Source organism: Metopolophium dirhodum, chromosome 1, assembly GCF_019925205.1.
Source record: "Metopolophium dirhodum isolate CAU chromosome 1, ASM1992520v1, whole genome shotgun sequence".
NCBI classification, from domain to species: Eukaryota; Metazoa; Arthropoda; class Insecta; order Hemiptera; family Aphididae; genus Metopolophium; species Metopolophium dirhodum.
This window is the reverse complement of record NC_083560.1, coordinates 66,684,219-66,697,231: the sequence shown is the minus strand read 5'-3', so window position 1 is coordinate 66,697,231 and position 13,013 is coordinate 66,684,219. Positions and strand designations below refer to the sequence as shown.

Below are 13,013 nucleotides of genomic sequence, written 5' to 3'. Positions count from 1 at the left end.
TGCCGCCATTCCTCTGCCCGTATACGGCTTTTCGTCTGTTACGCGCAAGCGGCCGCCACATGGCCCTCCGAGTTGACGGACCCCAAATTCCTGAACGTCTGGTCATCGTCACCGCGCTGTCGGGTGCGGCGTATCGGCGATGGGGTGGTGGGGTGAGAGTTTGTCAAGTCGCCGCAGTTGCCGAAAGACTGTTATTATTCGACGGTGCACGTCACATTATTGTTTATCGAATAAAAAGTATGTTCGCAACTGTGTAATATTATTAAAGACGTTCTATATGACACGGATTCGAACAACATTGACCGTCGTCGACTACCAGTGGCGATTAAGTAACAACCACATCACGTCGAGCATATGGGTAAGTACCAGGTACCTACTTCTATAATACGATAATAATATTATATTATGCTGCGCGAATGCTGTACTATCACGAAATCAAAACGAAGTAAAAACAGGTTCCAAGCGATCTGTACCGTAAGCTGGTTAAAGTCGTCGGGAATAAAATATGATATATTATTCCTATAGCACACTCTACGAAGATATTATAATATCTAATATACGTTATCTGTAAAGAGAGAGACTCGGAGGACAACTACGAGAACAGGCACGCGAAGATAATCAGGGCCGGGATCTAGACAGGCGACGGATTAGCAAACCAAATCATAGTACGTTTTTACGTTTTCATTATTGTGAAACCGAAATGAGTACTACAAATTATAGATTTCAATCTAAAATAGGTAGGTGCCGGTGCCTAATCAAAATTACGTTTTCAAAAAAAGTTAAAACTGTATTCCGTAATTACGTATGATAAATAATAATAATTTATTTTGCAACAATGCTAATCATGCAATTCTTTTTTAAACATGATACAAAATTTACAATATTGCAGCACCCCCAATAAGCAGAGCTTGTGCTGGGGCAGCAGTTCTTAAAAATAAAAATAAATTCAAATATACCTAAGTATAAGCATCAATGAAATATTATAACTAAAAAAAAAAATTAATTTTACTAGGCATAATAATATCATAATATATAAATAATATATTTGTCAAATAATATAATAAATATTTTATAACTTAACGATAAGGACATACAGGTTGTATTAAATTATCGGATTTACATTAAAAATTACAAGTCAGCAAATTTAAAAAAATCTCTTAAAATATCAAAACGATTTTTACGACCTATATTTATATAAATAATTTTTGCACAAGAAATTATGTAGTTTATAAGATTTTATTGGAATATTTTCTGTATAACCACTATGCACTGCTCAGTACTCATAGGTACTCGAATATAAAACTGAGATCGAATTAATATTCCATTTTAAGGGTGCCTGTATCTCATGTTGTAATGGAATGTGCAAATAAAAATCGCAGTTACTAAACTTATTTCAATGAAAATGGGCGCATATTCCATCATTGTCCCCCGCACGTGTTAGAATTCTTAGATACGGTGGCGCCGCAAATATATACGCAAACGATTCGACAATTATATTCGTATAGCGCGCGTGTTCGGCGATGATTATTACACAGCGACCGCGACGTTTGTTCCGCCGTCGAATATTGCTTTATCGCGAGAAAGAAAATACGCGGACGAGCGCGCACGCCACAGCAATAATTATTATTATTGTATTATTGTACACATACGGAGTGTACAATAATACAACAACGATAACAATATTTTATCGTTTATGACGACATTATAATATTATATTGTTATGATGTGTGTACGAACATAACAACTGCGGGCGAGACAACGCCGGCGACGAGAGCACACGGAGTCGAGGAATGTACAACTATATGACGTGCAGCATAAAATGTAATACGAATAAGCACTCTGAAAAGCCATCGATCCGGGTGTATATCGGTCAATGTTTGATTAGTGTGTACAAAGGTCACACGATATATCAACAGCATGCGTATATAATATGCGAGCGTTATATTTTATAGGTTTAACGACGACGTCCGCCACACACCGACAAAACGAAATCGAAACGACCGTTTATTATTTTGCTCCCGAAAATATCGTATAACACCCATTAATGTTTCGAGTGTTCTGTACGCGGTCTTGTGTTTTGGACCGCGATTGACTTTGTCAGCACCTAATCCAATTAACTTATAACACGGCGTCGTCCACGATGGGCGGCCACACGACACGTCTCCCGGTAGACTATAAATATATAGAGTCAAAAACGAACGACTCGTAGGTCATTAATATTTTATTGTAGGGAGGGGGGAGATAAAAACGTTTTTTGGATAAAACTAAAACTATATGGGTAATATGAGCGCGATTTCAATCGATTTCAATGTCCGGCAGTTGTTCTTTGATTCGGATAGATAATATAGTTCCACGGCACAAATGAGAGTGATTTTAAAATTTACGGATTAGCTTCAGTATTTTATAGCTTTTAATTTATATTACCCACGTTTACCGTGTATCATATTATTTACAATTAGTACAATGTGTAAATCCGTACAATTCGTTTTTGTAGTTTAAACATTTCAATTGTTGTTACAGCTTCTTTTGTTCATAAGTACTGACATTCATAATGGAAGTGAAAAAGGTAATATTTAGTTACATGAAAAAGGGGGCAATTGATGATGAATACAAGTATTGATTAATTAGAACTCTTAAATAAATATTAGCTTTTATTAACAACAGTTTTATCAAAAAAGTATTTAAAACGATTTATGTTTATAAAATAAATACAGATAATATGGGTGAAGGAAATTATTAACCTGTTATTTATTTATTCCTTTACAAAACATCATAGTCTTACACGAATTGGCAAAATCAACGCTAAAATGACCTATGATAATTCAAAGGAAAGAATATAGTAACCGCACTTAAATATGCTAAGACAGTAAGCTCAAATGACCTATGGTAATAGGTTATATAATTATATTACTCAAATAACAGTAAACTGATGATAAATAAAAATATTTTAAGCATAACTTAAAAGTATAGGACCTACGTCTAGTTTTAGATTGGTCGGCGTTTATCGTAGTGGCACCCAAATGAGTTACCAAGTAGTTCAACTTGATTCAAACATGCGCTCTCGAGAGGGGATGGATGTAAATCTTCGATGTCACAGGGAAGGTTATGTGAATTATAATAAATAATTTCTGTGGACTATAGAAGGTATGTGGAGTGAATTATTAAAATATTTAATCACTAATATATGAAATGTGTATAGGCCACAACATTTAAGTACCTACGTCTTACATATTATAAATTTGTAATATATTTGGAGTTTTTGGTACCTATTATTGTCAATTTAATGAAAAATGGGATGATTGATAATAATATTATATTTGTTTTTAATCTAAATATAAGAATAACTGCTAGGTAGTGATTATGAAAAATTAAAATACCTATATCTTTTATATATTTAAAAGTAAATTCACCACCACGCCGCCACAGGGCTCTGAGAATTATACACACCACCACTATATCGACTACCTATATCATATATAAATATACCAAGCATAAGAGCCAACCGTAAAAAGTCAGTTGTCTGTATACCTATAGGGACTAGATAATCAATAATTTATAAACTTCAATTTAAAATGTTTAAAATAAAATATGTTATGTGCATAGAATCATCATAAATGTGACAGCTATCGAAAAAAGGGTATGGGTGGGATGATACTTTTGTTAACTGCCTGTGTACCACACTACTTCTTCGATTTTTATTCACAATATTCATATTTTCTTTTAACAAAACGCCCACAAATAACCAACATACATAGTTGTTTGGTGAAGGAAACGATTGAGTTGTATTGTAAATTTGTAACGGAATCTCGGTTAAAAGTCTTCAGCCGAAAAATATCCTCAACCATAGTCAATATTAATTGTTATAAATGTAACAAAAAAACGTACGAAAATTCGGTGTGTAAATACGACATTTCGATACTGGTTTGTTAGCATCAATAGTGCCATTATACAGTGGAAGCTCTGTTAAATTAAGATTTTAACAAATATCACGAGCAAAGAAAATCGATTTGAATCGAATTAAGAATATTTATAAAAAACAATCCACGTTATAAACCTGCAGTTTATAAATAATAAACAATTTTCTGGTCGTCGGGACCATGAATATTATAGGTGGTATGTCATGAGTTCAACTCAGAACTGTTCAATTAGTGTATCAAGCGCATCAGAGTTTTCGAAAACTTCGTAGCGTCGCTTCCAAAATCCGCAACAGCGCACGATGACTTCAGGTAGGTGACACGAAAATATACGAATAAAATTCGTCGTTTACTAATGTGAAAACTATGTAAGTGAGCCAAAAAAAAAAAAAACGTAAATTCTTTATTCACGGACTGTATTCATTGAAGTTTGTCGCCGCCGTCATCATATTTTCATAAATAATAATTATTGCAATAATGTAAAAAAGTACGTAACATCGATGAATTTTGTGAGACAAGTGCAGAAGAACAAAACTAATATTGAGAGACACAACTAAAGGAAGGTATATTTCAATACTATAGTAGTAATACATCATTTAATCATTTGAAAGCAATATGCCAATAATATACATTATATAGTATATACTATTCGTGTTCGATGGAAATTCAAAACAAAATAACAATTTCTACCCTTCCCTGCCTGCCCACATCAAACAATGTAATAATATTTTATTTTATTGTCAATTGATGCAACGAAATAATAATAATGCATACTATTTAGCCAAAGTCGGACATGGGTCGCACGAACTACGTTGACAACAATAACTCGTAGGTAAGTACGATAAGTCGACTGTCGTTGTACAAGTTTACAACTAATGCAATATTGCAATATATTTTACGACTACCTATTTTTCGTTTCTCCGTTGTTATCGCGGCTGTAGATATCTAAGTAAGTATATTATATACACAATACACGTACAGCTGGAGTCGTAATACAATTCATATTTTATTTAACAAAATAATTATTATATTGATAGTAATGAATTAATATACCTTCTATCTATATTCGATGATATTATCGACAGTTAATTATTGGGCATTTAGGCCACAAATCACAATAATAATGTAAATAACAATAGATTGAATTTTAACTCGTGTAGTCGTCGTTTTTATTATTTTGAATACCTAGTTATAATAACTACAGTTTTTATTATTAGCGATTGGTTTAAATTTGTAAAATTAATCACTTCAAAGAAATGTTTGATATTTGAATACAACGGACGACGGTAGGTCTACTACACACAGTATTTAAATATCTTAAAAGACTAGGCCGAACGTTAGATACCTACTTTTAGTTTTAACACAATAATGTTGGTATTCATCGATTTTTTACTAAAAAAATAGTAAAAAGGTGGACAACAAAGGTAGGTAGTACAGTCTATAATCTACAGACATACAGTACCTAGTTGTCGAGTATGTCTTTGTAATGTCTTAGATTTGAATTCAATGATAAATAATTGTATACGAAAAACGATTCTAAGATGATATCGTGTCATCCAAGAATACATATTTAAAATATAAATAATCAAATTTAAAAATTAACAACGTTGGATATCAAATATCATAAGAAATTTTAAATCAAAGGTTCATAAAAAATTAGTGATTTTTTTTTTTTTATAGAGGTAGAAAAACTTGTTGGGAATCTTCTATTCAAAAATGTCAGCTATAAAATATATATATTTTATAAATTCCAACTGAAAAATAATTTTAAAATGTTCGGGATTTGAATTAATATTGTAAAACTTTTAACTTTAAATGCATATAAAAAAATCATCATATCTATGTATATTCAATATTTTTGAACTGTTATTAAAGCCACTTATGAGGACCCTTGCATTACATTTTAAAGCTTTTTTACTAAGTGAAAAAGTTTTTATCTACAATAATTTTAAAAAAAATTACAAAATTCAATAAATGTCTTAAGGCTATAAATAGTTCAAAAAGAACACAACGTATCATTATTTTTGACCAATCAATTTTCCATCAGATTTCATTAATATCATGATTAATTTTAATGAACAATAATTGTATAAAATAGGTACCAATATGCTAACTTATATAACTAATAATTAATTAATTGTAATTTTTTTTCTCTAGTCTAAAAATTCTGGACATGACTATAATGTATGTATTCTACTGTTAGGTATAATGTTTTTTAATTGATCTGCTAAGATTTGACATAAACTTATAGCAATAAATATAATATTCAAAACATATAAATATCCGTTGAATTTTTTTTCGGAGGACACAAAGTTCAAACAGCGTGTGTATGCATCACTTTGATTTCTAAAAAAAAACACTATAACGCAGCACAGAACTAATTAAGATACTCATAAATGTTGTCGTACTCAAATACGAATGCATTAAAAATGTAGAAGTGAGAGTCGATACTAATAGATTGTATTTTAATTGTTTAGCTGTCAAATTTAATTATCAGAAATATAATTGTTGTTACTGGTTTGATTAAATACAACTCATCATGAACATTTAATTACCAGTAAAGCAGAATATTTAGTGTACCCATACAGTATACACTGTACACCTATATACACTATACATCTTGTGTATTTGCTATTTTCTACATATAGACCCCCCACACCTGCAGGTTGTAATGGTTTTGTTTATATCAATGCTAATATTCTGGCTAATATCGTTTTGGTATTCTAAACAACAAATCCGAACAACGTAATGAAATAATATGGAAATCTACGCAACAACTTTAGAAGTGAATAAATTATCTACAGACACTCTTGAAACTCATGTGTTGGTTTTTATGAATAGCATATATTCCATTTTAACTTAAATTTCCAGTTACACGAGTAATATAATTAATTTTTTAATTACAAAAATATTGTTTATAAACGTATAAATTTGATTAAATGTACATACAAAATAAAAACATACTATACGTTAAACATGCGTCTGTGTAGCTGACAATTTTTCGTTAACGCCCCCACTCATACAGATAAACGAATAATATCAAATGTTCAAAATAATTCAATTGCGTATAAGCATATAGCATTTATAGCCCATAGAGGTAACTTACAGTGGAGTTTTCCACCGGATCACATACGACAACTAGAAAAACCCGACACGGTTTACTTGATGAATTTGTATACGAAATCACGTATCGGTTTATACGGTTAATAAAATATACCAGTTACACGTAGGTATCTCAATAAACTCGTGTACTCATCCATTGTCGTTACTGATAAATGCGTGGTAATGTATAGGTATTATAGGTATTATAGGTATTATTATTTGTATCGTATTCTATCATCACGCGAATAATACCGGTATTATTTCCAATCATTTAATAATAATATTTGTATACATATATTTGTATCTACAGTACTAACGTACTCAATAACGGAGGCAGGGCCCAAAGGGTACTTAACCCTCATAATATAGTCAGCTTATCTTATAGAAAAACTTAAATTTTAAATAAACCGCTTCATCCAATTCTACTTACATCAAAATTGTCGATGATAAAATAATTTCAAATCATATATAATATATATGACTATATTATAAAGTAAGGCTCGGATTTCGTAGAAATGCATTTTTGGCGGGGAGTGTGATAAAAAGATAAGCCTTACCTTTATAATAGATAGTTTATATAGATTCGTTTCGTATCATTGTGATTGTAATGAAGTAAACTTTATTTTGTTTTCATTTGCTGTTTCCCCCTAGATGTGCTTTTTCCACAAAATGTACTTTTTGTAATAATTATCACAATTGTATAATATTAGCTAGGGTACCACCACTATATTATAGCCAGAGATAAATTTATTAATATTCTTATTGTAACGTCATAGAAATTATTTCGTTTATTATCGGGGTACCTATACCTAATATATTAAATAGATAATATATAATTATCGAAACACAGGTTATTATGTAGTTTTATCAAAGTGTCCGTTTTAACTTTTAGAAGTTTTATTAATGTAATATTTCCTAAATAGTATTTTTCATGAATAGAATTATTTTTGTGTGTTATCCTAACAGTTATTTTGACAATAGTAGGAACCTTTTACATTAAATTGTATTTGAACTAAAAGATGGGATAATAACTCGTGTTGTGTAAATATCTGTAATATCTGCATCTACCTAATCTTTGTAGACATGTTTATTATTGCAGATATCGTGTTGTTATATACATAAAATATTAAATAGTAACGTGTAAATTTCAAGCAAAACATACATTTTTATCTATCCTAAGATAATCTAAGACAAAAAGTCGGAGTTTAGCCAAAAACAAAATGGTTGGATTTCCAAATCAGCCGAGACCTAGTGACCTACAATGACATGGACTTCTTGTGGGCAGACGGTCAGAGGCTCATAATAGTGCCTTGTGAAAATTCTGTACAGAAAAATACTATTTGGCAAAATATTCAACCATTATTAAAATTAATGGTTGAATATTATTAATGTACTTAATCGTTGAATCCATTCGATATCAAACGCAACTGACCTTAAAAATAACACTCAAAAAGTTACCTAAAGTTGAGGGGCCGTGTATGGTAAATATCTTGTTTATTTCTAAATAAACGAGAAAAAACAGGCTACCTCTACCCACATCATATTATTATATGCTTTGAACATAATATGGGCCCCGGAGCTTGTTTTGAGGTATATACACACTCAAACTATAATCGTGAAAAACTAAAATTGATTTATTTATTGCGAGAAAAAATGGATCAACTCTCATAGACCATAGTCATAGCCATAAATACAGGGTTTAAAATGTATTTTTAATTATGATTTGATTGTGCAGCAGTAGAGAGGGGTTTTAAAGTTCAGTTTGATATATGAGCACATAGAGATCGAATAATTTGTCTAATTATAGTTATTTTCATAGGCGCGCCTCATTGTTGTTTTACTGACTTGTATGTCAGATTAAAATTAATGTACGCATTTGACGTGTACAGAGGCTGGTCCACAGCGTTTTTAATATTCATCGGTTTACCTAATCACTTTTGGAAAAGGCACTGTAATCCAGACTAAAATATTTTTTCAATAACTATTTCTTTATTTATGAAATAAAAACTAAAATTTGTCGGTTGAATTATCTACCGCACATATTATTGTTACGTCTAGTTACGACGACGTTATTTTATAGGTATTGCTTTCGCTTTTTATTCGTACAATTATTAGGTATAGATATCTCAACAAGCGAGGTGTCTAGACGTTTATATAGAAACTTCAACCCTGCAGCAGATTCACAACAATAAAGGCGGTACCGAATAAAATCGGCTATGATACCCATTTGGCTCGTACATAAAAGAGGTGTAGTTAAATATGTGTTGTTGTTTTTTGAATTGTAGTAATACTTTAAATTAAATTTTGTGGTCGAAATACTGGAGCTGTTTGGGAATTTACGTAGGTATTCGTGAAACTTTTTTTCGACGGGCGCCATTTGGGAGACAAAATAGACAAAGACAAAGACAAAATATGAGAGCCATATGGGTAGCACCGATAAAATCTGATGAACCTCGTGAAGGGTTTGAAGTTTGAATTAAATTATTGATATGCGATGACGGTAGCTATATTGGTACCTATCCAGTATACGATGCATTGAGAAAATGCACAAATATAAAGAGCTAAATGTATTTTTGTAATATATTAGAAGCAGATGACAAATGTTTGTATTATAACAAAAATTCACTTAATCATAGTTTTACAAGTAAGTAACTAAAAACATATTAAAATTACTCAGGAGTTTTACTATACAGAGGTCGTATACTCTCCGCCCCCAGCCAACCCACAACTCACGGAACACAAGGAAAAGTCATCAACATTTCCGTTGATTTTTCCTATAAAATATATAATTATATTTACTAAATTATTAATAGGTACTCCTGGTATTGTGGAAGAATATAAGCGTCAAGAAAATGTTAACAATTTATTTATTTAGACACAATATTCATGCAACTATTAAATATTATGTAAATAATTATTTTTTTATATACCTGTTACTATTTAAGAATCGTAATACGGAAGTTCACTCGTATTTATGGTTTTATACAGGTGAATCTGTTTTTGCCGAAAATCGACCTTTTGGTTTTCGCCCAAATGACTTTTTTTACCCAAATACAAAAAAGAGTGATTTGGTTTTCGCCCAAAGACACATAATTCATAGTAAACGAAAAAACGTATTTGTTCAACAAAGATATACACGACTAATGGAATAGTAACGAGAGCACAAAATGTTTTTTCGTTAACTATGAATAATATTCCTTTGGGCAAAAACCAAATTCGCCTTAAAATGTCGTTTTTGGGCGAAACCATGTACGGCGTTTGATACTCACTGCAAGGCGTAAATTAGCCTATGCACACATTGCACATTCACCCACGGGTGTTGGTGGTGCAAAATTACCTTTCTACTCCACCAGAAAATCTAAAATATATATTTTTTAAATTCATGAAGCTTATAGGAAAACATAAAAGTGATTTAATTTACCAAACTTGATTATATAACGACCATTAGTTTATAATAGGTATTGACGTATTATACCTATTATCGTTGTAATATAATCATGGGGAACTGCAATTTTGAACACAATTAAGATGCCACCTACTATTAACCAGCACAATAAACTCATTACTGTTATTACTTATTAACTGTATCAGTGTGAGAATTGTATTTATAATATAATTAATAGATTAAGTAGGAAGAAGGATAAAAATATTTAAAAAAATCTGTTCTCAGACATGAATAATTGGGGAGGATTGATTGTATTAAGAAAAGAAAATTATATAAACATTCCTCTGCATCACCAGGAATTAAGTTCAATTTACTCAACTGTGCGTCTGTATCTGAAAACAGTTCCGACCGTGTACACATTTTATAGACACATCGTCACCGCCTGTATGTGTATATACCTGCATCATACTTTATGGCGGTCTAATAATTCCGAAAGACGTCTGTTAAATTATATATTTTTATACACACCATAGGTACGGCAGAAAGATATGGTATTTTACAACAACTGCAGGTACAACGTCTACAAATCCAACGGATCAAAGTCAAAAGATAAAACACCAGTATGGGTACTCGACTCTGGCCTCTGACACCGCCACGTAATAGAGTAGCTGTTGCTGGGTATTTTATATACACAGAGCATAAAAACTCTGTCCGTATCTCAAGATTACCAGACCGAACCATTATAAACTATACAAACTATATATTATGTACCTATTACCTACTCGGTATTATATAGTACGTCGTATGTAGAATAACGACCATGTGATGTACGCGTATTATATAAGTACTATTTCATCTACTGATGCAGGACAATATTATAATTCCGTAATGTATAACATTATACGGATTACGGTCTGAATACGAGACCCAAAGGCCATTGTGATTACGAACAACTGTTATTATCATCAACTTCAAATAACAGGCCAATTTCTGGATGTAGCCGCACGTATAACCTACCTAAATATATTGTATTTTTGTTCAAGAATTAACGCACCATAAATATACGGAACCAGATTTCAAATAACAGCGATTTGTCGTAGGTACAAACTGCCATAATATAATAGTTTATAAGCGACCGCGACGGTTTCGAAAAATTAACTAAAATAATAAACATACGTATCAAACTAGAAAATATATGTTAATAATAACAAAAAAATAAGTTAGTGATCACGATTATATTTCAAAACCATTTTTACGAGCACTGCGAAAATATAGCCGTCAGAAGTTTTACGGCGGTTGGCGTCGATAAGGATAATAATATGACGACAGTGAGTAAATTAAGCACTTCGTCTTAACAATATTGAAAACGGCAAGCTAATCGAAAAAGTTTTTACAAAAATACGATTTTGGCCGTTAATAATATTTATGTTATATACCTATATATGCAATAAATGTTCGGTAAATTGTATTGTTAACGCGTTAGGTAGTCATTATAATACAAAGTATAAATTTATAATCATAATATAATATAATGACAGTGACGAGGTAATTGGACGGAGGGCGTTATGATAATATTTTCAGTTGTCACTATAATATGACGTATTTTATCGGCGAATGCCACACTTGCGGAATATCTGCAATCATTAAATCACGTTGTTTTAAATAAATCTACCGGTCATCGGTACTAGAGAGGAATTTCGGAATAGGTAAATCCGATATATTAGTCCAATATTGGTCCCAACATGTTAATATTTAGATTGCTAATAACACGATCAATATATTATTATTGTATTTTACGTAGCAAAAATATTTGAATTATCATTGCGATTGATTAAATTACTTCCCACTCATATTGATTTATCTACATTATATTATAATATTTATATTATAAACAATTATCAAATATATTCATAATGTTACGTGCCAATCAGTATATTCAGTATATTTAGTATAATCAGTATATTCGATCAGTTGTATGACTTAATTTAATAGTTTTAAACCAAATAACAATTATATTATTTTGTAAGTCACTATTTTAAGACAGTGAGTGCGGTGTTGCGACCAAACTCTGAAAGTGAATTATTTGCTATACCTAACCGCAGGCATCTATCCGTTTGCTAACCTTTGATTAAAATCTTCTGATGAGCTCCTTCGATAGACTCCCTTATATAATGTCTCATCAAAAGAGTATTGACTACATGATTATGCTAGATGGGTCCTCGAATTGATATTCAAGTGCCCTGCCTTTTGATGGCCCCGAAATCCGTTTTTCTTTCTTTGTAATACGTGAGATCTGTCTAAATGGTCGTATTATTAAAATATTTAACAATGAGAAAAGTAAGCTTCGGTTTCTATATACTGTGTGTTCGAATATTGCAAACGGCCTAATTATTAACAAAGTGTCATAATAGTTTCCTTTAAATATTAATTGTTATTTCATATACAGGGTACGGAACGGTAATATACTTAGGTGAGGATAAGAAATTCTAGTTACAAGCCTTGATTTCTTAAGAAACATGATGAAATCCCCGATCCTGTTTTGTACAACATTTAATTTTAATTACACAGTGTACTTATTATTATGTTTGATCTTTGATGAATTTATTTTTGTG

The 13,013-nt window shown here is 31.3% G+C and overlaps 1 protein-coding gene across 3 annotated transcripts in view; it reads right to left on the bottom strand.

Annotated features, from left to right (window-relative positions):
* Window positions 1-13,013, bottom strand: part of LOC132937533 (uncharacterized) — a 76,621-nt gene that overhangs the window by 50,372 nt on the left and 13,236 nt on the right. The gene's annotated exons all lie outside the window — the stretch shown is intronic.